The sequence below is a fragment of the Chionomys nivalis genome, chromosome 6, assembly GCF_950005125.1.
Source record: "Chionomys nivalis chromosome 6, mChiNiv1.1, whole genome shotgun sequence".
NCBI lineage: Eukaryota > Metazoa > Chordata > Mammalia > Rodentia > Cricetidae > Chionomys > Chionomys nivalis.
In genome coordinates, this window is record NC_080091.1 from 78,299,671 (window position 1) to 78,322,199 (window position 22,529).

Below are 22,529 nucleotides of genomic sequence, written 5' to 3' on the forward strand. Positions count from 1 at the left end.
ATGACAAGACTATCTGAGTTCCTTGCAACACTTGTTAAGAGATAAAAAAGAGACATAGTAATTGATCCTGATTATTTAAGTTGTAATATGGTAGTTGCTACATTATGGTGTAAAGGAGGAAAGAGTCGAGGTTACAGACTCATGTGTCCTCCCAAACTTATGTGCCTGAGGCATGATGTTTAATTCAGTAGCATTAAGGAGTGGAACCTTGTGGGAAGTGTTTAAGTCATAAGAGTTTGTCCTTCACAAATGAATTATTGCTTTTATTAAAAGATTAATTGAAGAAGTTCGGTACTTTCTCTTCTTTTGCACATGTCATATGAAGACACAGGATTTCACCTTTCTGAAATGATAGCACTCAACCAATGGTTTCTGAAGCATACCACATCCATCACGACACTGGACATGCTAGCATCTTGTGCTTGCATTTCTCACCTTTCAGAAATAGAGGAAAATTTATGCTTTAAAAATATCACCATTCTTAGGTATTTTATTTCAGCAACTCAGAATTGCTGAAGATAAGAAGGAACCTAGAATTTCCTTCATGATATCTTTCATAATTGCCGTGTTAAGCCTGTCACTGATAGCACCCTGATCATTTGAGTCAGTGCTGGAATGGGGCAAGGGGGTGGGTTTATAAACTAATGTACCAGGAACTGGAAAGATGGACCAATGACTTAGAACACTACTGCTCTTGTGGAGGACCTGTGTTTGGTCCTAACACACCTATATAGTTGCTCACAATCATTTGTAGTAATCTAGTACCAGGGGATCTTAATTCCTCTTCTGACCTCTGTGAGCACCAGGAATGCATATGGTGCACATACATACATGCACATACACATAAAATAAAATGCATAAATTTAAATAAAACAAGCAAACAAACACAAAGTAATACACCCAGCCATGTCCTTACATATCTAGAGAGGCGTCCATCTCATTCTCCTTCCTATATTCAGAGTTTTAAACCTTATCTATAGTATACTGTATTATTATTCTTACCCATTTGTTAGAATAGAGATAAATGTGGTTTTCTACTTCATTAGCCTCAGATGTAACTGTCTTAATACCTAGCTAGTGAACAGAAATAGCAGAATCAACTAGCAAAAATTTAAGTCACCAAGTGGCTTTCTGTTTCCTTTGCACTTATGCTGTGAGATCAGCAATATTCTAAGCAGGACTGCTTCTTCACCAATGTGGGTTTCAAAGCAAATGTGGTCTGAGGCATTTCAGTTACCCCACAATAATGATCAATGCACGAGAGGAATGGGCCTTCTATGTTGGATGTCCATGAGTTTTGGCATTGTTGGTCAATGTGGTATAACTGTGGCAAATGTAGTCTGTTCTGATTTATACAGCACGTCTTAACAAAGCATTCTATTAACTTCACATTTTATGAGCAGGGCATCATTATATCACCCAAGATGGCACAGAAATTCTGGATTCAGTTGATTCTCCTGTTTCAGCCTCTGGAATAGCTGAGGCAACATGTACATACTTCCATTTTCCAGCTCTCCCCAAACTATTTAAAACATGTGTTGGCAGTGGGTTAACTGTACAACCAAACAGCAAGTTACAAAGTAATAAAATTGGGCTAAATAACCTGGATGAGAAGAGAACGTCTCAGAGAGTCTGGATTTGGTTTGGATGCAGTGACTGACTATGTTCGTTGAAACAGCCAGTGGACACATTTTGTGATTTTATCTTAGTTAATTGTGCGTGAAAGGGAGATGATAGTAGACACAGTTTTCGGTTGTTCACATTCTTTTTAGTCTGTTCATTTTTTGTTTGTGATTTCTATGATGTAGTTAAGAAGTAAAACTTGTTGTATCCTACCAAAAATTTGAAAAGCGCCAGACATGATCTTTCACAACCCTTTAAACCCAAGGCACTGGCCCATTGCGTTTTCTTTCCCAATGAGATGAGGGTGAATATATTGCCCACCAGCTTCATCAGAGAGGCAAGACCTTGAGCTTCAGTTTGCTAATTCATTCCAATAATAAATAGGAGCCAAGTCCCTTTCCTAAGAGGCTATGTAATTCTGGGCCCATTGTTTAACCTTCCTGAACCTCAGCTCTCTGTCTACAAATTGAGTGATAATGGTAGTATATTCTTCTAAATGCCGTCCTGTGAAATAATCGAGATAGTGCACACAAGACAGATCCATGAAACAATGTGTATAACGAGAATGAAGGGATTGGGAGCTTAGTTGTGCAGCGGGACAGAGGTAGCAGGGAACACTCCTAGGGAGAAACTCTCAGACCTTGTGGCAATGAAGACAATCATGAGCTGTAGAATTCTGCTTCAACTCCTGAGCCCATTCCACCCACACTGGATGGATTCTTGTGTCTGAGAGACATCCTCCTATGTAGGGAATGCCTGTGGCTGCTTCTGCCTTCCCCATGATTCTGGAAAAGGCTCAGAAGTCTTTTAGTCAATTAATTTTGTCCTCTGATGGCCAAATCTTGTTTCAGTTGTTTGGAACTAGAGTCACTTGCTTTTTCATTAGGTCTAGCATAATTCCTGGTACTCAAAAAAAAAAAAAGTATGGCTTTTCAAAATCAGACATGACTGGTTTGACACCTACAGTACCATTTATCATCATAAAGAAAAATTTATTGGACTCTGACTTTCCTACCTTTCTTATCTGTAAGTGGAGACAATAACACTTTAATCACACTGAATAGCTGAACACATTCAAAGCTGTTATGGCCTAGTCTCACCTCAGGTGAGTATGCAGGGCAGGTTAATTTCTTCCCTCAAAGCAGTCTGGCTGCCTTGGCTTCTTTTATGATATGAATTGGGCTGTATAGATATCATAAATAGTCACTGGCCTGAATATTAGAATGAATAAGAGACCTGGGGGAGGGGAGGAAAATGCCTTTGAGAGGACACAGAAAATAATTGGAAAAGGGAATTTCCCTAGCCCTGGGCCTATCGTAACCAAATAGGGGGATGAGGATAATATAGAAAGAAATCTGTTATATCTTTGATTGCCTTTTGCCTGCATCCACTAGTAATTGAGTCTGCATTATTTGTAATTTTCTGCATTATTTGTGTCGAGCCCATTAGGCAACCACATCATTAGTATCACACTCACAAGTATTATCGTGCAGTCACAGCCACCAGGCCCTTAATGGAAAAACCCACTCTGAATCATGTGGGTGTTTGCCTTTCTTCCCATTTCTTTTCATCTTACTGAGAGCCTGCACACACACACACACACACACAGACACAGCCACACAGACACAGATACACACACACACACACAGCCACACATAGCCACACACACAGCCACAAACACACACAGACACACATAGACACACACAGCCACACACACACAGCCACACACAGACACAGATATAGACACACAGACACACACACAGCCACACACAGCCACACACACACACACACAGCCACACACACACAGATATAGACACACGGACACACACACAGACACACACACAGCCACATACACACACAGACACACACACAGCCACACACAGCCACATATACACACAGACACACATACAGCCACACACAGCCACACACAGCCACACACACAGCCACACACACACACAGCCACACACACACACAGATATAGACACACGGACACACACACAGCCACACACACACACAGACACACACACACACAGCCACACACACACAGCCACACACACACAGACACACACACACACACACCTGGACTTGCCTGTTTCTGATTAAAGATCTAGCTACTAAGTGTACACAGTAAAGGGACATTAGCCGGCTCAGCTTCAGATATTAGAAATATTTTATTTGCTGTCTTATTGCTATTTTTAAAAGCATGATTTCGGAGCAGGGGATTCTAAACTTTAAGAGTGTGTAGAAATTATCACATGGTTTGCTCCAATGGAGTACACATGCTGTTATACCTTTTTATGTCAGCTGCGTGGAAACGGAGACACAGGACAGTTAGATAATAATTGTTGTAAGATGTTCAGGGTTTGTTTGATGAGTACAGTATAGAAAAATTATCAAGAAGAACTTTTCACTCTTGTGAGTATATTGTAGAACTTCATAATGACAGATACACCATGAATGCTTTCTTTCTACTTTTTGATTTTTTATTCATTTAATTTAGTGTTTGAAATTTTACTGCAAACATTTATTATACTTTGTATATAAGAGTTATAAATTATACATTAAATGTTAACCTCATATTCACCTGAAAACATAATAGTTGCTGTTTTGGGAGGAACTCAGATTCAGATATCTTTTATCTGGAGTTCACAACAGTTCCAACAAGGAAAAGCAACCAAGATTTGGTGCCCAGATACAAGACTCTGCTATTAAGTTTCTTACCAGTTAGAATTTTACTGGTTTCCGGTAAGAACAGATGAGCCACGTTCTCTTTCCTATATCTCTTCCATCACTGTCCTGCATTCTAATGAAATTTGAAGAAATCTGATACCCATGCCAAGCAAACACTTTAAAGAATAATCATTTAAACACATGTGCCTTAGTTTTCCAGACTATTCAACATTTTTAATAAAATTTTATTACGATGATGATTACTATTGTGTGGTGGTGGTGGTGGTGTGTATTGTGTGTGTGTGTGTGTGTGTGTGTGTGTGTATGTGCATGCATGTGCTCATTTGTACATGAACACCCAATATGTTTGTGTGGCAGGCAGAGGAATACTTATAGGAATTGATTCACTCCTTCCACCATAGGATCTAGGGACTGAGCTTCGGTCACCAGTCTTGCAACACAACTGCTCTTCTTTACTGAACCATCTCACTAGTTCCCCAAACTTCCTGTAGATTTAGAACACCACATTGAGAGATGCACGCTTTCGGGAAACTAATACACAGCTCACGAAGTACTGAAAGTGCTGGGTTTTCTTAGAGTTATGTCTAAAGAAAACTGATCACCCTCATTTCTTTAGCACTTGGTTTCCAAGATTTTTTTTTAAAATACTGTTTGTTAAGTGAATTCTGTATATAATTAATTTATATCCAAATATTCTATTTAATCCTTGTAGTGGCCTACAGAGCAGATCTGATGTTCTCACTTTACAGATGAGCAGAAATCAACCTGGAGAGACTAGCTTCTATATATGACTATGAAGTCTATAATTAGTAGAGCGGATTCATTACTATTTGATTCCAGGTCCCATCTCGAAAACCTATGCCCTTATCTGCCAACACTGCCTGTCTGTTTAATGGAATCATAAGGTTTTATGTTCTGAGGACAAGCTAGTAGTAAATCCAACAATAACAACAGCCCAACAAAACAAACAGATTTTACATTCTCAATTATGTTATGGGGCTGCTCTAAGGAGCAGAGAGCCGAACTTCAGTGGAATGAGAAGCATGGGAGCCATTATGACACAGTAACTGTTCTCATGTCAATGACAAAATGGCAGCAGAACTGCAGGCAGGTGACAGGAACCCCAGCCCGCTGCTCTGTTTGTGCAACCTTTATTAAGGGAAGCCACTGGCAACCACCTGTGGTTTTGTGGTTGTGCCTCCCGCAGCGTGCTCATTTGATCTCCCCATTAATGAGGTGCACCTTGGCTAGGAGCCATGAGCCAGCATCCCTGTTTCAAAGCCTAGACGGGGATCCTCCTAGGATGAAAGGGAGTGCTTCAAAGTGCAGCATAAATCCTCATGTCATCCTCATGCAAAATGAATGACATTAATGATATTAATTTATAGATAACATAAAAACACTATAAGAAAATGATGCGCTCCCATCTTTACTTCTAATTTGTACTTTTTTGACACGTTTTTTTTTTTACTTGAGTAATGTGTCAGTGATCTTTTCAAGGAGTCTTTAATTAGAACAGATTAATTCTGTCTTTTCAGCATTAAGAAGACAAGACAATTTGGCTTGCAAAGATGTTTTCTCTAAAGTGCTTAAAAGTCTACCAACATTCTTTTAGAGATGGAGATGGTACCTTGTTTTTCCCTCCCTCCCCATCCCATCCGGGCTTCTTAAATTGGCTCAATATTCACTGTGACAAGTGATAGTTTCCTACTTAATTGCTATTCTTTTCAAAAGCCCTTGTAAAGAGAATCCGGCTTCCTCCTTGCTGATTCCTTCCCCTTCCTTTGCCTTTCTCCCAGACATGTGCTTTTGATCTCAGCAAGGAATGACCAGCAGAGACTGTTTCTGCCATCTCACCCCTTTTTCTGTGCGAAGGTGAAATCAGAGGACCATTTCCTTTGCCTGCAGTGGCCAGGGTCCTGCCAGGATGGAGGGACAGCAGCAAATGAATTTTCTATCCATATAATTAATAGTGAAGAGGAACAGACAGGATACGATTTGTTTGCACAGACCTGATGGTTTTGCTTGTGTGTTACATAGGATAGATGATCTAGTTTTTTAATTTTACTGCTCACACTGATGAATATACAGTAGCAACCAAACACTTGTTCATCAGTTCTATGGGAAAGATCACTGCTTGTTTAAAGTAGGATGAGACCATTAGGTTTTTATGGGGATGAGCAAAAATGATACTTAAATAATTTGATAGGGACTGTTCCTTTCCTATATATCATTAATTGTCTTTAATCACTTTAATCAGTCTAGACTTTTTTCTCTCATTACAATAGTTGTGAGAAAAAAAAACAATAGTTGTGAGTAGATGAGACAGAGAGATATATAGATAGATAGAGAGAGAGAGAGTAAAGGTTTGTAAAGAGAAAGCTAATAATTTTGTTTCTAATTTCTATAAGTATAAAATCAATGTTAAAGATCAGGGTTGTATATTTAATCTTCATTTCCATCCGTACAAGCATGTGAATGTGAATATATGTATAAACACGGCATCACAAATATAATTATGTGATTGTGTGTGTCTGTGTGCATGTGCACACGAATGTGCACCTACCTCCAGAAGCCAAAGGAGAGCCTAACATGGGGTTCTACAAGTGTAATCCACTAGTTTTTGAGAAATGGCTCTCACTGGCCAGGAACATTCCTAATAGGATAGGCTGGCTACCAGGGATCTACCTGTCTCATGAACCCAGTGCTGCTATTACAAGTAACATCACCACACAACTCTTTTTACAGTGGTTCTGGGGATTGAACATGGGTCTTCATGCTTGTAAGGCAAGCACTTGATCAACTGAGATACCTCCCAGCTCATTTCCATGCTCTACTTTTGTTATAAGACTGATGTGACTACATAATGTATATTCTTCTGTTTATAATTTTAAAATATATTCATCTCAAAGTAGTGTTTTATCACCTTTGTATGTCAGAGCATGTTCACAGGGGTCATAATGTTCAGAAGAAAACTCTCTGGTATCCTAAAATTTACAACTGTGGGTATAGCAATGGGACTTATTGAATGCATTGTCTTTCAAATGTCTTTGTTATTAATACTATTTTTCTCTGATACATTGATTGCAGAGATAATATTTCTTTGGGGATAGATGTTTAAGCATGTTATCTATTAGCCATCATAAGTTTTATCTTCCTCCAAAAGAAGAAAATAAAAATATGAAAAAAGGATTCAATAACTGAATTTTGTTAATTTGGCCTTGTACACGAGAAAAAGGTTCCCGGTGAAGTTCTTGGCATATTACAACTTTTTTTTTGTATAATTTCTCAATGACACACTTCATGTTTGTCCATGTTATTTCATCACCTCCATTCTGTGTTCACATGTCATCACCAGTTGCCTTCCTAATATGGGGCTCAGACCGTGCCCATCTTCCTAAACATTCAAAGAAACAGATTCCTGTTCTAAGTTTATGGTCCCTATGTTTCCTTGGGGGAATTTTTCTGGACATACTGAGTGGTTGTGAGAGAAATTGCTTATTCAGGTTTATATTCTGCTATTGAAACATTTGTGCTGTAGTAAGAAAACCCGCTATTGGAATTTATACAGAAAAGGTTTTCTTCGCTTCTTTATTCTCTCAAATCAATACTGTAATCAATTCTGTTATCTTCTGAGCTTTCTCTAACCCAATTCTATCTGAATGGCATTCAGATGGTTAAAAACCAGTGCTTTCCTAGCTGGGATGTTCCCTGGGTCAGCAATTCAGCACTTTGTGTGTTTTCTCTAGGGAGATGGTGACAAGAATGCTCGAATAATTAACTTTCCTGTCCTGGCTATCTAACATGATGGCAACAGCAAGTTCAGGAGAATCCATGCTGACTCTTCACTTTTCCCATCAGAAAACTCTAAGTGTACGTATAGTGTCTAGTCAATGAGCAACCACCTTTCAGTTTCTTGCTTCTTTCCTACTTAGCCTTCTTTTCTGACTTTAATTGTATTATCTACTGGTAAACTGCATTGCAACTCTAATAGAGAAGGTAGAAGAGTGAAAAAGGAAGAATTAGAAAAATAATAGGCTGTGCATATAAAATTGATTTGACTGGCCTCTCATTTTTATATTATAAATGCTTCACATTTTTTGTGCATTTAATTTTCATTTCAAAGGGTAGCAGGACACATATATAATACTATCTATGACAATGGATTTTAACATGTATTATTTTTATGAATTCGTGGTCAGGAGTCAGGAAATTTGTGCTTTTATTTGCACTGAGTTGTCTCCTTTCTTTTTCAGAAACAGGGAAGATAGGTTTTGGTCTGTGTATCTCATCTGAAGTTATGAGATAGTGACTATCAAAGAATGTGCTTAAATATAGAAGTTAAGATAAGGTATACCTCTTACATGCTTTATTTAATTCCACAGTTTATTTATGGAACCACATTATTTACAATGCATTCAAACAGATACAGCACTTACAATGTTCCAAGTATTGTGAATATAAGGGTAATTAATGTAAATTTCTCTTTCAAGGCAATACTCCCTGAAATTTTGTTAAATCACATATACACCTATAATTATTCTAAGTTTTTTCTGTTCTAATTTTATGAATTTATCCACATTTTAATAGTTTCATAATTATTCAAGTTCATGTGCTTATATTTTAAACAGAGAAATATAAGTTATATAATTTACACAATGGGCTCAATATGCAAATACTGTGTAGATGTCTCACATACCCTTTATTACCATTAGTTGTGATTTTAGTTCATTGTTATTAATTTTTATCATGACTCCCTTTTCTCTTGACTGTCTTAGCTCATGTTTCTCAGAAAGAAAACTAATTCAGTCTCTCTCACATATGGAAAATAGCTTGTGTGTGTGTGTGTGTTTGTGTGTGTACATGTGTATGTGTAAACAAATGTACATATGGGTGCACTATAACACATATAGAGAGAATAAGGAAGACTAAATAATTAGGAGGTGAGGAAGGACTTAAGGTAGGCAATGGATATGAATTAAGATAGTAGGTAATAAAGTTAATTGTTTTTCTAGTTCTAAATCCGACATGGATTTCTCACTCTTGGAGGGACAAGTGTATAAAAATATATCCCATATTGAAAATGTGTAGTGGTGTTTTAATTGTATTTTACTAAATAAAGTCTGCCTGAATATCCGAGAGTACAACAGTTTCACTGGCCAGCTTTACAGACTAGATTATGGTAACACATACTTTTAATCCCAGTAGCCACACTAGTTGCCATAGAAATTGAGTGGTGCATGCCTTTAATCCCAGCCCTAGAGAGGAATATAAGACGTGGGGAGACATCACTCAAACACAGAGCTCATTCTGAGATTCTGGGAGGCAGGATTGCCATTTCAGACTGAGGTCAAGGTAAGAACCAGTGGCTGGCTGTTTTGCTTTTTAGATCTGCAGGTTGAACCCCTGAACTCCATTTGGTGCACAACTCTTTGTGGCACGAATTTAGGAAAAAGCCATTTGCCCGAGCCTTTTAAGCCACCAAGCCAGGCCAGGACTGGGGTTTAAATTCCAGTTCTAGGAATCAGAACCCAAATCTAGCTACCTAGGTTCAGGAGAAAAATCTAAAGTTCCCAGCTTCCACCCACCCTGTTTTAGCTTCCATGTAAAGATGAAAAATACATAGAGAACCTGGATACTGTATATTATTATGTTGTCTTTGAATTGTTTGACTGCTGAGGAAGGAGCAACAGCTGCTAAAATATTTTTGATTATAAATGTTACTGGATTAATTCAATTTGAAGCCTTGACTTCAAATTTTAATTAAAAAGATATGTTACTTTGAGAAAGAGGTTTTGCTTTGTTTCCACAGGAAATGAGGGACTGTGATTTCATTCTGGGTTAAGAAAAATAAGGATTGATTGAGGAAGACCCCTTCAAAATTCTCCAGTGGAACAGATGACCCAGATGATCCAACATGTCAGAGGACATTTGTTGTAGTTCTCTCTGAGTTCTACATTCAGAACAGCTTCAAGTCTGCTGGCTGACATGATCCAGCCTCACAGAATACTCCAGTAAGGACTTAACCATAATCCTAAATTTTCTTAGTATCCCCATAAGATTATCAGTGCCCTTATGAGCAGGAAGTTGCCTAGAAAACTTCCCCCCAAAATGGATTATGGATGTTTGTTTTTGTTTAATGTGTTGATTACAAGTTGTGATGGATAATGGTCAGGAAAAAAATAAACAAAGGAAATTATATTCAAGGTTATTGTTTTAAATAAAACAATAATAAAATAAAATAAATAAAAAGGCCAGGCAGTGGTGGTGCATGCCTTTAATCCCTGCACTCAGGAAGCAGAGGCAGGCGATCCTGTGTGCTCACCAGCTTGGTCTACAGAGCAAGTTCCAGGATGGACTCCATAGCTACTGAAAAACCCTGTCTTGAAAAACCAAAGAAAGGAAGGAAGGAAGGAAGAGAGAGAGAGAGAGAGAGAGAGAGAGAGAGAGAGAGAGAAAGAAAAGGAAAAAGAAAGCAAAAGAAAAAGGGATATAAATATGATACAATAGAAAGGTAGATTATTGAATCTATGCTGAAAAGAAATTTGGAAGATATAGATATGATAAAAAGGTAGATTATTGAGGACTTATTTCTAAAATATATAAAGAATTCAAGAAATTAGATATCAAAATTCTAAATAACACAATTAAAAATAAGGTACAGAACTGAACAGAGAATTCTCAACAGAAGAAGTTCAAATGGCCAAAAGATACTTAAGGAAATGTTCAACGTATTTAGCCATCAGGGAAATGTAAATCAAAACAACTCTGAGATGCCATCTTACACTTGTCAGAATGGCTAAGATCAAAACACCAGTGATAGCTTATGCTGGAGAAGATGTGGAGCAAGGGGAACACTCATCCATTGCTAGTGGGAGTGCAAACTTGTACAACCACTTTGGAAATCAGTATGGCAGTTTCTCAGAAAATTGGGAATCAACCTACCTCAGGATCCAGCAATACCACTCTTGGGCATATACCCAAAAGATGCTCAATCATACTACAAAGGCATAACAAGAACCTGGAAACAACCTAGATGCCCCCCAACTGAAGAATAGATAAAAGAAAATGTGACACATTTACACATTAAAGTACTACTCAGCAAAAACAAAACAAAACAAAACAAAAATAAAAAACAATGACATCTTGAACTTTGCATGCAAATGGATGGAAATAGAAAATACTATCCTGAGTGAGGTAACCCATTCCCCAAAAGATGAATATGGTATGTACTCACTCATAAGTGGATACTAGCTATAAACAAAGGATATTGAGCCTATAGTTCATGATCCTAAAGAAGCTAAGTAATAAGGTGAACCCAAAAAAACATATACATACCCACCTGGAAAGTTGAAACAGACAAGATCGCCTGACAAAATTGGGAGTATGGGGGTGGGGGAAGAAGAGAGGGTAGAAGGGGAATAGGAGAGAAGTATTCAATTATTTATTTTAGTATGTTAAGATTATATATATCACTTTATACTTTTTATGTGCAATTTTAATTTTATTTTTATTATATCTTAATAAAGTTAAACATTTTTATAATTAAATATAATTAATTTTTATGAAGTTAAGTGACAGGTCAGGTAAGTTCCCTTTACTTTTCCAAGTACATGTATTGTTTGTGTATATAGGCTAGGGTTTGTGTTCAGTTTAGAAGCTCTATTTGATAATACAGTCTCATGATAAATATTTCCTCCAGGTCAGGAAGGACTTACAAATTAAATAGATCCATCATGGTCTTACTCTATTGGAAGATCCTCCTTGGAAACATAAGAATGCTGTGAGCAGTCTGAGAATTTCTGCTTTAGGAAGTGGCCTGTTGTAAGAGTCTTCTAGTTCTCTTATTCTAGAGAGCTGTTGACTTCTGCTGGTGTTTTTACCAGAATCTGAATAATTAACTTAAGTTAATAATTATATGCAAGAAGAAGTTGTCATATTGGTCAGAGAAATAAAAACTTGAACTTGCCAGACTGACAATGAAGGAAGATAATTGCTTAATGGGAAGAGAAACTGGGTACCAGCATCTCTCTCATATTATTCTGGATCATTGGCAGGTGATAGAAGCCCAAGTGGAAGTCATTTAAGAAAAATAGTGCCTTCTTACAAAGAGCCCCATATAAGCACTGTCTTATTGGAACTAAAAAAAATAACAAGGATCAGAAGGTCAAGAACATGTGAAACTTCCCTGGAGACTTTATTGGTAGTTTGTTGGTCCTGCTTAATAACATCATTTAAACTGGATAGAGTATCTGATATGCACATGCATGAGCAAGCAGATGGTCTAGGGAAAGGAGGGCACTGCTCTGTCATCCAGTGCTGAGGTTCCCTAATATCTCATTGTTCAACCATATCCAGATACGCAATTTTTCCTGTTTGTTTTATTCTAGATCATTTCCTGTCATGTCTAAGTTTTAGTTTCTGGAAACAGGTGAAAGATACATAAGACCATGACACAGTTGCTTACCTCATTCCTACTCAAATTTGTTCTCCTAAAATTAGATGTGCTACTACAAAGAGCCTTGGAATTATGGTGTCTGAGACAATATCTCATATAGTCTTTCATGCCACTAAAACTGGAGAGTTTCATTGACAAAAAGAATAGAAGATACCAGGTACAAATAACAATCTGTATTAAAGGAAAAATAGTCCTTGGATATAGTACAGAAACTATGTTCTCTTCTTTCTCTCTTTATGCCAGTGGGCTTCCTTCTATCCCACTATAGATCACAGACCCAGAGACATTCCTAGCTTACACTAGGAACCATCGTCCTGGCTTACACTCTCTAGCATCACACTTTCTTTTCCTAACAAGATGAGAAGATTTTTTTTTTATCTTTACATCTTTAGAATATTGCAGGAAGGGATGGTTAGAGAGGGAGGTGGGATTTTAGATGGTGATAATCTTCATGTATTTAAGACACACTTATTCAACAACTATATACTAGTCAACATTCTACATCAATACCAAATCACAACCATTTCTTGAGGCAGCATTTGTGTTACAATGGCGTAGTTGAGTAGCCATGTTAGAAAAATCTTATTCTCAAACTTAAATATTTATCTGGCCTTTTAGTGAAAATGTTTTCTTAATTCTAGTCTAGATAGTGGGGATACAAATGATGACGATATAGTGTGTGTTCCATGTGTGTGGGAGTACACCTATGTGTGTGCATGAACGTGGAGCTCCAAAGCTGATGCCCTGTGTCTTCCTCTGTCATTTTCAATTTATTGAGGGACGGTCTCTTGCTAAACCTTGAGCTAGCTAACTCTGGCTAGTCTTTCTAGCCAGCTTGCTTCAGGGATCGTCTATGTCTGCCTCCAGAATGCTGGCATTACAGGTCTCCATTTTACTGGCTGGACTTTTAAATGGGGTTCTGGGTTTTGAACACTGGTCTTCCTGCTTTCAGGACAAGTGTTTCAGCTACTGAGTTATGTCTCTAACCCTCACAAAGTTTTTATTCTTTCTCTTTCTTTCTTTCTTTCTTTCTTTCTTTCTTTCTTTCTTTCTTTCTTTCTTTCTTTCTTTCTTTCTTTCTTTCTAATTTATTTATTCATTAAAGATTTCTGGCTCCTCCCCACCACCGCCTCCCATTTCCTTCCCCCTCCCCCAATCAACTCCCCCTCCCTCAGCGGCCCGAAGAGCAGTCAGGGTTCCCTGCCCTGTGGGAAGTCCAAGGATCTCCCACCTCCTTCCAGGTCTAGTAAGGTGAGCATCCAAACAGCCTAGGTTTATTCTTATGAAACAAATATAGACAGGGTTTGTCTTCTGTGTTCTAGTTCTGCATTATTCTTAACTTTTTCCTAGGATGAATAGAACAAATGACCAAATGGTTTGTATATTCATGTTCCACATGATGAGAGCTACCTCATACCTTTGATTCTGTCTTGTGCTTGGCTCCCAGTTATTGTAGGACCATGTATATTTTTATGTTATCTGCTCATACCACAATTTTTTTGATTGATCAGTTTCCTCAGAGCTAGCTCCATTTTACTTGCTTTGTATCCTCAAGTACTTTTAATATTTTGAAAATGGAGTTATTAATTTGGATGAATTATCTATTTTTCTCATGTAAATATCTCTATCTTTTCTATTTTTGTTTTTCAGTTTTTCCTAAAGTTTTATGCATATGATTTCAGAATGTAGAAATTCTTTCAGATAGATTGAGGTTCCTCACTACAGGTCTCACTCAATCTGCAAAGTATTACAGCGCATTAGCTTAACACTCACATACCTTCTGCTGTGGGATGACATCCCGCCAACACCTGATTATAAGAATTAAGATTAGAGCCTTCCTGTAACACAGCCATTGTGAGTTCAGAACTTGTCTGCCTAGAAACATGCTTCCACCAGCAGGAGATAATTAATATAATGGGAAGTAATGAAGTAGGGGGTAAAGGTACAAGAGCCCCATGGCAGAGAAAATTTATGGTGGGAGAATTTTATTATGAGAACGACGTGCACATTAGTAAATTTATCAGAAGGTCAAAACTGAACATCTATCAAGTATGGTGCTTGTTCATTGACTTCATCTTTGGCCCAATAAGGGCTGAGAGGCGGAGTGTGGCCTCGTTAGTTTATTAACAACGGGATGATTCTTCTTGACACATCTCTGGAAAGTGTGCAGCTGTCTTTCTTCCTTCCCCTCCTCTCACTCTCCTTTTCTTCATCTTTTCTGTCCCTTCCTCTTCTTTATTACATAAATGATAATAGAATCTGCAGTCCATAATAAATTTTGAAAACATCGGGAATATAAGTAAGAAATAGAGACCATCCTTACTTTTGTGGAATTTCGTATCTCAGACAACAATAAGCAAAAGGCAATTATTGCAGGAAAATTTAGCAACATGAGGCAAAGAAGCCTAAGACAGGAATGAATAGACACTTTCCCACTTAAAGTTCATTGGCTGCTTTAGTTTTGATCAGTGCCTTGTTTGACCCACATCAAAGAAGCATTCTTTAGCACGGGATGGGAATGAACACAAAGACCCACAACTGGAAACTGTATAGAAAGCAAGAGACTTTGGAGAACTCAGATGTAAATCAGATGTCTTCATAAACCCCTCCTACTTAAGACTTGGGAATCTCTGTGGAAGAGGAAGTGGAAAGAACTTTAAGAGCCAGGGAGGATGGATGACTCAAAGAAAACTGTTTTCCAGACACAGTGATACTGATGCTCCTAGGAACTCACAGAGACTATGGCAACATACATAAAATGCTTGCACAGGCTCCAGACAGGTGAGATTTCAATACTGAAAGAGGGAAGTGGACACGTGGTCCCACATCTAACAAAGAAACTGCTTTCAGCTGACTCCTTCTGACAAAGGTAAAGTCAGTTTTCTCTAATGGAGAATCCCTAAATGTATCAACCATACTGCAGGGCAGATCCCAGGAGTAGTTGGCCAATAGAAACTGAACTCCATCTTTTATTTTGTCTTGTTTGGGCATTTTTTTGTCTAATTAGTCTTTTGATTGTTTATCTTGATTTTTGTTTTGTGTGTTTTGTTCTTATTTTATTTTTTTTGATAGAGAAAGAGAAAAAACATAAAGTTGGGTGGGTAGAGAGGTTGGGGTGATCTGGGAAGAGTTGGGGGAAGGAAGGAACATTATCAAAATATATTGTATAAATGTTTTAAGATAAAAATTTATTGGTAATTATGCAATTATTTTTTCACATGAATTTCATTACTCCATTTCTGCCTATAGGTGCCAACAATATCCCTCAATAACTAAGTAGATAAAGGCATCAAAGAATTATATAACCAGGTGTCTGTGGTGCATGCCTTTAATCTCTGCACTTGGAAGACAGACGCAGGTGTATCTCTGTGAGTCTGAGGCCAATCTGGTCTACAGAATGAGTTCCAAAGCTACACAGAGAAACCCTGTCTCATACAAACAAACAGAATAGTAATACATAATAATATAGTGAAAACTAGACACTACAATCATGAGCTAATATCATTAATGATTTGGTACTATTTAATTTAAGCAGTACTTTTTAATTGGGAAAAAAGTAGCTACCTGTTTGTTATTGTATGTACCACTGATGTTTCTTTAAACACATGTGTCATCAATAGTTTCATTATTTGTTCCCAAGACTCTCTACTGCTTTGCAGTTACAGTTGAGAGATGCTTCACTCTTCTGTGCGATCACTAAAACGGTGGTAGGACAGTGAATGTCTGACACGGAGGACAGACTCCTGGAAACGGTTAACCTGATTGTATAAGCAGAGGTTATAATAGTTCCCAGGAACAGGAATAGCAGTAGTAATGGCGGCAGTGACACCAGGTGGTGATTAGCACTGTTAAAGTTCAAAGCCATAAGTGCTAGTCATGGACAGCTCATTGACTGACATGACCCTCTCATATTTATAAATGATGTTACTGAGGCTTGCCATTAAAAAATCACTCAATTCTGGGATATATACTTTAAACACAACACTCTCCCATCTCTCCTTGTCATACAGCACAGAGTCATGTTGTGGACAGATGGCAGACCTAGAAATTTCATTACTTGGGATTCTAATACCGAATCTCTACCTACAAGCACTTTCTTTCAAATTATGTAACTAAATCAGAGAAAAGCGATCCAGTGCTATCTACCCAGTTACATTCCTTATATATGCTATCTGAAAAGTCATATAGTTAGCAAAACTTAAGAAATGCTGCAAAATATATTCTTCAGAAAAAGCTCAAAAAGTAAAGAGATCCTGGATGGGAAGAAGGTGTTTGGTAGACATAGAAGGAGGAGCTAAAGATGCTAATGATGGAGGGGAGCGAATGTGGTCAAAATACTTCATATAAATGAAAATGTGAAAGAACAAATAAACGTTAAAAAGTAAAATTATCTATAAGTAAAAAGTAATGAAAAAGTTATGAAGAAAAAGGCATGCCCTCTGGAGGAAATGGGAGATAATAGATATTTCAGTTTGTATAATGAGTATCTCATGAAATTACTTTCAGAAATTCTGAATGACATAATCTTTATTGCCTTTCAGTATCAAATACCTATGATTGTAAGTATTAATCATACACATACACTCACGCATGCAAATATATCTGTATATATACGTATTTACCCATCTATTTGTACTGACTTCCAGCAGCCATACTAAATCCAACAAGATTATGCTGAACCCACACAATGTGTAATGCTATGGGTGGAAAGTATACTTTACAGTCTTCACAAATAGCTACAGCCCACAAACATCAAATCTACCCTTTGAGGCTCTTCCAACTGCTTTTCTGGCACATATTACTTATATTCCCCATCAGGCTAAAGTAGAGCTTGCATTAACCATTGCTTATTAGCTGTAATGACAACAATTTTCTATTGAAGTTAACTGAATTATAGTTTTACTTGCAAATGGGTGTGCATTGTAACCATCAGTGAAATCTTGGTGCTAAATGGTGCAAGGCAGAATTCAAGTATTTGCTTTATTATTCTTGAAATTTTTGAAAAGATTTGCCTGGGAAATGAGCTTTATTCCCTGTTTTTCTGGCTTTTCGAGGAGCTGGTTTAAGCTGAGGCTACTGTGTGTCAATTTACTCTTCCTGTGTATTTGTGAAACAAGTAGAAAGAGGGATTTCCTGACATCATTTTCACAGCCATAGTTCAAGGTTACAGATGTGTCAAGAATTGCGTTTAGCGTACATTGAAGCCCCTCTATGATGCAGGAATTGAGGGACTTGAGTACCTATTCCAATTTCCACCCACAATCAAGAAGTAAGAAACTAGAGTGGTTCTTCATGAGTATTTCAGGTGGCGAAATTGAACTTATGCAATGCAACATATTATCCTCAAGTTTTACCCACAATCAAGGAGTAAGAAATTAGACTTGCTAAATGGAAAGATGTCTTCCTGCAAAATTGAACAAATGGGCAATTTGACAAAGTGCCATTATAACATGATGGGCTGGCTAAGCCCTTCCAAAATGAGATACCCTGTAGAATAAATGAACTCACTGGGAAAAAAAAATGAAGGAAGAAATATCTTGTGCTGAAACTCTGAACTGGGTCATTCTCTCCTAAAAGAATTTTTAATGGTTCTCGTCCGAATCGAAAAGAGACTTAATGGGGTAAGTTGGCTTCTTTTGTGGAATTTTTGTCTGGCACATTCTTCCAGCTTTCAGTCAAAATTGTAACAGCTAGTGGCTTAAATTGAAAAATTTGACAGACATTTCACCGAGTGCCTTCTTTCTCTTTGTTAAAAACAGATACAGGTCTTTAGCTGACCCAGAGGCTTCTTTCCTTTCAGGAAAGTGTTTTTGTTCATTGCAGGTCTGCCCTGGTGGTGACTGTGCATGTGGTCCTGTGGGAGTCCATATATGGACCAAATGATCGAAGAAAGATGAGTTGCTTATTAGTGTAATCCAGAAGTGTGAGTGTGGAGGCCCAAAAATGTGAGCCTATTTCCACCTTGTCTGAAGGTCAGAGAGTTTAGCTTGTTCAAAGTTGTTGACAATAAGTGTGGCTACACACCCTTGACCTAGGGTGAGGTTACTTGGTGTTTTTGTCATTAAGATGGCCCATACAGGCAGATTCACTCCTCTGCCCTGACCAGAGGTCAGGAAATTCAAACCTACTTCTGCTCCTTCTTTTGAATTAAGAGGTTTGACCTAGGGAATGGCTACCTTCAGGATACTTAGTCCAGGATTGGTTCACTGCCTAAAGTCAGAATGCTTTTCTCATGGCTTGATGGCTCAAAGTATTGAAGCAAATCACTGTTCTAGTAGTTCTTTGTGTCACGTTAAAGTAGTCTTTTGACTTCTTCCCCTTTTTGTATTGGGGTGTAAAAGTGTATGGAAAATAAATGTGGGTAAATTCAGCATTCAGTATTTGCTGAGTTGCCTTTCCCTTACTATCCTATGTCTTAGTGATTCTTTCTTATCTCTGTTCCTCCTCCTTAATATTTTTCTAATTCTCATGTGCCTACCCTGGTAAGCACTTGAGAATTTCAACATGGTATACTTGTTGAAGCATGATTCCCAACATGTGAGGAACAGAAACACTCCCCCAGAAGTGCACTATCTGTGTAATCTTTGGAATGTTGGTACAAATAACCAGAGTCTCACCTTCAAGTTTCATCTTCTTCCTGGTGGATGAGCTCAGACCAGTTCCTCTGCTTCCCTTAGCTTTGATTTTCTCATCTATGAAATGAGGATTGTGAACAATGCCATGGGATGAATAGAGGGAGCAGATACCCAACACTAGGCATCTTGTTGTCACCCTGAAGTTTTAGATGTGATGTGAAGACTCAAATGGTTTTCAGGAGTCTTGGGGTGCTCATATCCAACAGGTTCATCAGTAAAGTCTTTGTAGATCACTGGAAGAAAGAAAAACCAAACACAAAATTGTTTCTTCACAGCTAAGCTCAACACAATTGTTGAAATTGCAGCAGCAGCAGCACCAACAACAATTCTTTCTTTCTTTTTTTAAAAAAAAAAACAAACTTTTTTTTTCATTTTGCATACCAATCCCAGTTCCCACTCCCTCCTCTCCTCCCATTCCCTTCACCTTTCCCGCCCCATCCACTCCCCAGAGAGGGCAAGGTATATTGCTCCGAGGAAGTGAAGGTCCTCCTCATTATATCCAGGCTGAGCAAGGTATCCATTCGAAGAGAATAGGTTCCTAAAAGCCATTAGAAGCAGCAGGGACAAATCCTGGTGTCACTGCCAGTGGCCCCTCAGTCTGCTCCAGCCATGCAACTGTCACCCACATTCAGAGGGTCTAGCTTGGTCATAAGCAGCAGCAATTTTTTTTCACAGTTATAATGTCACCATTGCACCTAGGTTCATATATCTATGTGTGTGTGTGTATATATATATATATATATATTCATATATATACCTATGTATAAGCGCAACACACACACACATTTTATATTATGCTTGTATTTCTGGCTCTGGTTTAAGGGCACCAGGAAGAGGTAGAAGAATCAGCATGGGGTTGATGGATGAGTGACAACTGTAATTTTCAATATAACAGAATTTTTGATAACGTAAAAGCTACCTTCTACTTATGCAAAAGTTTAATGAAATATAAGTACAAAGTAGTGTTTTCTTTCCAACAAAGAACAAGTGTAGTCACAGAATTTAGCATGTTGAGTTATTCTTTCCAAAAATCAACCACCTGAGGACCAAAGAATAAGATTTAAAACAGAACTTCAATACATTCTTTTCTTGAGTGAACAAAGCATCTGTTCGGCTAAACTGGGTAGTTGTAACACAATTTGGTAATGTTTCTATTTGTTGAAGAAATGCTGAATATTTGCAGGAATGGCAAGAAGGAAAACATAATTCTCATCTGCATGTAACATAGTCATAACATAAAATTATGAGCTCAGAGATATGATTTCTGGAGAGATTGAATTAGCATTGTGAAAATAGAGCCCCCTCATTTGCATAGACCTGGGGACTGCTGCTGTATGACAAAGCTGGCAGTTTATTTGGCAGTGGTAGAGAGGGAGGTGGGGTGGCATTTCCCAGCTTTCGCTTACCCATGTAAATCAGCTGTGGGGGGTCTGCTCTTCGTAGAAAGATGTAGAAGTCTATACAGTGCAGACATCACTCCTAACTCAGAGCTCACCCAAAATAAAGAGGTGGCATAGCAATGTGCATCCTAACATATAGGTCCTTGTGGTGAAGATCTCTTTGTGAAAGAAGAGTATAATTATCTGTTGAACACAAACCTTTATAGCCTTTTCAGCTTATTGATGTTTTTTCCAGGTTACCTCTGATTCCTTGAACTCATAAGAATTTAACCTGGAAGGAATCAAGCTTTAACCTGGAAACTAGGAAGTGGCTGATGAGTTTCTGGGGTCATGTGATCATTTTGTATTTTTATTTTTCAGTGTCTAAAGCATGCATGCTACTTTATTTTTTATTTATTTATTTATTTATTTATTTTATTTTTAATTAATTAATTAATTAAAGATTTCTGCCTCCTCCCCGCCACCACCTCCCATTTCCCTTCCCCTCCCCCAATTAAGTCCCCCTCCCTCATCAGCCCGAAGAGATCATTTCGTATTTAGAAAGTGAGACAAGGAAAAGGAAAATCATTGAGAAAGGGTCAGGAAGCTGCCTCTTTTCTGAACTGGCCAATATACACCACACCAAGGAGCAAATTCTTCCCAGTTCAGCAGCTCTTTTGTTACTCAACTAATGCCTATGGACTGAAGGTGCAAGAGTAGAGGTGGAGACTTGAGCATGGAGTGGAGATGGCAATGTGTCAGTCACAGTGTTGTGTTGGGAGATGGACAGGAAAAGGAAAGGAGTGCATCATGTGTAAGGGCATATGTGTGTGTGTGTCCTTTTCTGCATACAGGAGATAAGCTCTCTTGGGCTGAAATGGAGTACATGCAAAATATGCAACACATTGATCTAAGTGTATTATTTATGGTTCTTCAGAAAAACAAAGCCAACCAGAGAGAGAGATAACTATTGCAATGAAACACTATGACCAAGTGCAAGTTGAGTGGGAAAAAGTTTATTAGGCTTATACAACTTGAATTGCAGTTGATTGAGGGAAGTCAAGGCAGGAACTCAAACCAGGTAAGAACCAGGAGGAAGGAGCTCATACAGAGGCCATAAAGGAGTGATTCTTACTGTCTTCTCATGGTTGACTCAGACTGCTTTCTTATAGAACCCAGGACCAGCAACCGAGGGATGGCACCATACACAATGGGCTGCACCTTCCCATATCAATCACTTAAATTAAAAAATGTGCCTTGTAGGCTTGTTGGGGGAGGCTGCTTGTTCATTCCCGAAATAACCACACAAAAACTATATTAATTAAATCACTGCTTGGCCTATTAGCTCTAGCTTCTCATTGGCTAGCTCTTACATCTTAATTTAAACCATTTCCATTAATCTGTGTATTACCATGTAGCTGTGGTTAATGGCAAGGTTCTGTCAAGCATCTGTCTCTAGCAGGCTGCATGGCTTCTTCTGACTCCACCTTCTTTCTCCCAGCATACAGTTTAGTTTTCCCCAGCTAGCTTTGTTTTGCCCTGCTATAGGCCCAAAGCAATTTCCTTATTCATTAACCAATAAAAGCAAAACATAGACAGAAGGACCTCCCACAGCATAGGCTTCCCTACATCCCAATCTTAGGGAGGCATTTCTCAGTTGGTGTTCCCTCTTCTGAGGTGACTGTAGCTTGCTTGTGTCAAGTTGATAGAAAACTAGCCCACTATAAGGCAAGAGGGAATTTA